This window comes from Ranitomeya variabilis, chromosome 3, assembly GCF_051348905.1.
Source record: "Ranitomeya variabilis isolate aRanVar5 chromosome 3, aRanVar5.hap1, whole genome shotgun sequence".
NCBI lineage: Eukaryota > Metazoa > Chordata > Amphibia > Anura > Dendrobatidae > Ranitomeya > Ranitomeya variabilis.
Window position 1 is genome coordinate 109,659,932 of NC_135234.1, and position 6,000 is coordinate 109,665,931.

Sequence of the window (6,000 nt, forward strand, 5' to 3'; positions counted from 1 at the left end):
TCTATGGACTTTATCACTGATCTCCGTCCTTCCAATGGCAAGACTGCGGTCTGGGTGGTGGTGGATGGATTCAGTAATCAGGCGCATTTTGTACCTTTGGCAGGACTGCCTAATATTGAAACACTTTCTAGGTTGTTTGTTGAGCACATGGTGCAATTGCATGGTGCGCCTTTGAGTGTTGTTTCTGATGCAGGGGTACAATTTGTGTCCAAATTCTGGAGGGATTTTTGTAAAAGGTTAGGTATTAGATTGGCCTTCTCCTCGGCCTATCATCCCGAAACCAACGGTCAGACGGAGAGGACAAATCAGTCTCTTGAACAAATTTTGCAGTGTCTTGCCACATCCCAGCAGGATGATTGGTGTTCTTTGTTACCATTGTCTAAGTTTGCCTTTAATAATCGTATTAATCAGTCCACGGGAACCTCTCCATCCTCTTGTAATTATGGTTTTCACCCCCATTTTGGTGAGTTTTCCAGGATGGACTTGAGGTGTTCAGGGGCTGATTCGGCCTTTGAACGATTGAGGGAGGTATGGAGGGAGGTCCAACGGAACATTGGGGAAGCTCAGGGCAAACATAAACTGTTTGCGGATAAGCGACAATCTACAGGACCTATTTTCCAGGTGGGAGATAAAGCATGGCTGTCTACCAAGAACATTCAGCTGAATGTTCCTTCCGCTAAGATAGGTCCCAGGTTTATAGGTTCTTATGAGGTAATTGAGGTTGTCAATCCAGTTGCCTTTCGCTTACTCCTACCTCCGTCACTTCAGATCCCCAATGTGTTCCATAAGTCTCTACTGAAGTCATTTTACCTTCCTCTGATGGGTCTCCATCCCTTCCACCTCTGTGGACAGGCAGATGGAGTATGAGGTGGAATGGATTGTGGATTCACGCATGGTCCGCAGTTCTCTGCAATATTTGATCCATTGAAGGGGTTACGGTCCCGAGTATCAATCCTGGGTCCCGGCACGATCAGTTCATGCTGATCGATGCATTTCATGTGCAGTATCCTGGGAAACCTGGGGGTCCAGTGGCCCCCCTTGAGAGAAGGGTACTGTCATGATCCAGACCGGGTTTTGAGTTCTGTTTTCCCTTTTTCCTGGTATGATCATGTCAAGAGTTAACCTTTCTCAGCCTCTGTCTGGGCTCAGGTTAGCTATTTATTACCGCTGCTTCCTGCAAGCAATGTCAGTTGTAGTTTTTGCCTAGGGCTGCTGTAGCTAACTCTGATTGCTCTGCTTTGTCCTGCTGTGTTTTCTGCTCTGATTTGTCCTGCTGTGTTTTCTGCTTCTGTCTTTTGTCTTCTGGCATATTGACTCCTGACCATTTCTGATCCCCTGGCTTGTCTCTGACCTTGAGTTTGCTTATTCCTTTGGTACTGCTCTACAGTCTAGGATCTGACCCGGCTTGTTTTACTATTCTGCTGCCTCTCGTGGTAGCCTCAACGCTGCCCTGCAGGCCAGCTCTGTTTAGGTGCAGTGCTGCTTCCACTCTACTGCCATCTAGTGGAGCCTGCACCTACCTGCAACAGCCCATAGTCCTCCCTATAGTATAATGCACCCCATGTGCAAGTCCTCTGTTCTAACCACACATATATTTATACAGGTACATGTAATTGAGATCTCCAATGAGGCGTCTTTTTTCTAAGCTAAACAAGCCCAACTTTTCCAACGTCTCATCATATGAGACACCTTCCATCCCTTGTAATAATACATTTTAACCAAAAAAAGAGAGCTCATAAGGAAGTCAAATGCCCAGTATAAAATTAAACAAATTTTATTCCAATATAACATAGTATTAACAAACATATAAGAAGGAACACAGACAAAGAAACTGTATACACTGGTATGCATCAAGGAATAGCACCTTACAGTATCAATAGATGTTCAGTACAAATACAAAAAAGAACCCACTGTATCATACTTGAGTTTACCACTATATTATCTAAAACAGGTATTTTTTTGTGTATTGAACAATAGCAGAGCCATATAATAGGATAGGGGCCATACACCAGGATGGGGGCTGCAAAAGCAAACAAGATTTTAGATGTATAAAAACAGATAAAATCCCGAGATCCCAACTTACTGTTACCTTCATAAATTAGTGGTGATTCCACATCTAGAATATGAGATCCAGTTTTGGGCCCCACATTTTAAAAAGGATATTCAGAAATTAGAGTCAGTTCAAAGGCAGGCAACTGTATTATTACAAGATATCAGAAAAGCACTGGCCCTAGATAAGTGGCACTTCCAATATCAATTTAACCAAAAAAAGAGAGCTCATAAGGAAGTCAAATGCCCAGTATAAAATTAAACAAATTTTATTCCAATATAACATAGTATTAACAAACATATAAGAAGGAACACAGACAATGAAACTGCCAACACTAGTATGCATCAAGGAATAGCACCTTACAGTATCAATAGATGTTCAGTACAAATACAAAAAAGAACCCACTGTATCATACATGAGTTTACCACTATATTATCTAAAACAGGTAACACAAGTGCATAAAAAATGCTACTGAATTATGACCATTGTACTTAAATGTAAATATACAGGTTAGGATGTTTACGAGCTATCTAAGTCTGCAAAAAGTGCCTAATGCCTCTATAGATATAGACTGTTTGCCTACAAAGTGTCTAGTGCATGTGTGCTTAATCGCCTCACAGCAATACAAAGTGCTTTAGTGCAAAGTATAACAGGGAGTAAGTATAGGCATAGATACATCACATGACTTAATAAGGCAGAGGGCTTAAGGTGCCAAATGATACATAACCTGTGCGTGCAGCTGATCCCCGACGCGCGTTTCGCGACTTGCTTCTTCCTGGGGGGTTATCGATAACGATAACCCCCCAGCTAGCTCGTAGCACTTTGGCAAAATTAGGCAGGATAACTCTATACGGGGCATATTTGTTTGAATGAATATCTGACCCACATTTATTGGTGTATCCTTGTTGAGTTATTATACTCATTTAGATTAATTATTTATGGTAAACATCCTAACCTGTATATTTACATTTAAGTACAATGGTCATAATTCAGTAGCATTTTTTATGCACTTGTGTTACCTGTTTTAGTTAATATAGTGGTAAACTCATGTATGATACAGTGGGTTCTTTTTTGTATTTGTACTGAACATCTATTGATACTGTAAGGTGCTATTCTTTGATGCATACCAGTGTTGGCAGTTTCTTTGTCTGTGTTCCTTCTTATATGTTTGTTAATACTATGTTATATTGGAATAAAATTTGTTTAATTTTATACTGGGCATTTGACTTCCTTATGAGCTCTCTTTTTTTGGTTAAATTGATATTGGAAGTGCCACTTATCTAGGGCCAGTGCTTTTCTGATATCTTGTAATAATACAGTTGCCTGCCTTTGAACTGACTCTAATTTCTGAATATCCTTTTTAAAATGTAGGGCCCAAAACTGGATCTCTTATTCTAGATGTGGAATCACCACTAATTTATGAAGGTAACAGTAAGTTGGGATCTCGGGATTTTATCTGTTTTTATACATCTAAAGTCTTGTTTGCTTTTGCAGCCCCCATCCTGGTGTATGGCCCCTATCCTATTATATGGCTCTGTTATTGTTCAATACACAAAAAAAAAACAATAAATGCTTCTACTCACCTTCCCAGCACTCCCGTGCCATGTGGTATCCATTTCTGAAGTCAGCAGCTGATTTCGGAGTGTGACCGGAGCGCATGACTTCACTGCCATGTGTTCCTGGTCACGTTCACACTGACTTCAGCTGCTGGCCTATGACTGGCGGCACACAGAGGCGGTAAGTTTATGCGCTGCAATACACATCAGCTGAATGTGCGTCCAGGGACACACATTCGGTTGAAGTAGGGGCTGATGTCAGCGGGCCCCTCATCCATAGAGCTCGGTCGCAGTGGCAATCATTACGTCCCTGTTCAGGGACTTGAACCTTCCTAAACATTCTGTAGAACTTTTAGGCTCTAGACTAAAGGAAAAGAACCTGCTAGCTCCTGCTATGTGTTTTTCATGGTACAGAAGCAAAGAAAAACAATTCCTTCCATACTTTTCTCAACACGGGTCTCTAGTGTATAGCAGTGATGTTCCTAGGCTGATGGAAAAATTTAACATTGAGTACAATGTGAGTGAGTGGAGACTCTTTATTGATTCATCCAAAAAAGTCTGAAAGCTGTGCTACTGCACAATGGCAGCAAGTATGCTTAAGTGCCTGTAGGGCATTATGTGCACTAGACTGAAAGCTATGAAAATGTAGACATTATTCTCAAGAAACTTAACTACGAGGATCAACTATGGTCAATCAATATGTGGTGATCTAAAAGTTCTCTCTTTGCTTCTATGGCAGCAATGAGGTTACATAAAGTACCCATCCTTTTTGTGTGAATGGGACAGCCAGGATAGCACTCATCACTGGACCAAACACATTTGCCAAAGAAAACATCTTTACAATCTGGACTTAAAAACATAGTTGCAGAAAGTTTAGTTGATCCCACTAAAGTTCTTCTGCCACCACTCCACGTTAACCTTGGACTGATAAAACAGTTTGTGAAAGCTATACCAAAAGAAGGACTTTTATGTACCTGTGTACCAACTTTCAAGGACTGTCTGAAGCAAAACTGAAGGAAGGCTAATTTTTGAGTCCAGATATTCAAAAACTCATGAAGCGTGACATATTCTAAACAAAAATGAAAGCTGAAAACACAAAAAAGCACAGTAACCAAAAACACTCTGTTGCAAAAAAAAAAATCACAGTGGACAGCAACTGCTAGTAAATTGATGGAAAAAACAGGGTATTTGGTTGATACGTTTTTTTGAAAAAAATGTATATTAAGCCGCTCTTCCAAACGTCAAGGTATACCCATATCAGAGCAGTCCTAACTAATGTATGTAATCCCTATGTGATGTATTTAAAACCTGGTCATATGTACAATACCTGTATGAGCAGGATTCAGAAAAGGAATGTCCATGTGGACACACTGGACAGAACAGCTCCTGTGCGCACAGCTCAAAAAAAGAGGGGTGGAGGCCTCCCCAGTCTTGTGGACACAAGAAAACAATTATGTAAAACCAGAACACATGAGCTGCGCACACAGTGAACAAGCCCGTAGAGACATGTTCACACCACCAAGAGACTTGAAAACACAAAAAAAGCACAGTAAAACCAAAAACACTCTGTTGCAAAAAAATCACAGTGGACAGCAAGTGCTAGTAAAAAGATGGAAAAAAACAGGGTATCTGGTTGATACGTTTTTTGCAAAAAATGTATATTAAGCCACTCTACCAAACGTCAAGGTATACCCATATCAGAGCAGTCCTAACTAATGTATGTAATCCCTTGACGTTTGGTAGAGCGGCTTAATATACATTTTTTGCTTTTTTGTGTTTTCAAGTAAATAGTGTAAATATTCACATGTACATATTCACATGTAAATATTCACATGTACATATAGTGTACATATTCACATGTGTAAATAGTGACAGTGAATACTTACCAATCAGTAGCAAATGTACTCACTTCAGTCTCCTGTCCACTGTGTGAGGTCTGCTCTTCACCGGAGGACATGGCTATAGCTGCAAGAGAGACAGAAATGATTACAGACTGCAGGGAGAAAAACAGACAGGCAGACATATAGCTTGTATGCTCACATTTTGTAAATTTCTGAGTCTTCACAGAATCTGATTGCTTGCAATCTCTTCCAGAGGCTTGAGAGTACTGGACTTGCAGTGCCCACACCATCTTTTAAAAGCTTTGTTTGGGAGGTAGCTTAAAACCAGTTCCTGGACATGTTTACTCAGAAATACGCATGCTTATGCAAATGCAAGCGTGTGCATGTCGTAGCATACCTATACATTCCCATAGACTGTAATGCATTGTTTTGACTTACTCAATCCGCAAGCGTCCTCATGCGTATGGACGTGGAAATTTGACCCTCAAAAAATGCAACATGATGCGTTAGCCGCACCCAGTTGCACACTGCGAAACAACACATTTTTAAGCAT

General features: G+C 40.7%; 1 long non-coding RNA gene across 2 annotated transcripts in view; it reads right to left on the reverse strand.

Annotated features, from left to right (window-relative positions):
* LOC143817988 (uncharacterized) overlaps positions 1-5,700 on the reverse strand; it is a 47,653-nt gene extending 41,953 nt beyond the window's left edge. For both annotated transcript variants that reach the window (XR_013224244.1, XR_013224243.1), the window contains exons 1-3: positions 5,647-5,700; positions 5,493-5,571; positions 4,581-4,692 (exon numbers count right to left, since the gene is read on the reverse strand). This is a non-coding gene — a long non-coding RNA (uncharacterized LOC143817988). The remainder of the gene's footprint in view (positions 1-4,580; positions 4,693-5,492; positions 5,572-5,646) is intronic.
* Positions 5,701-6,000: the final 300 nt, after the last annotated feature.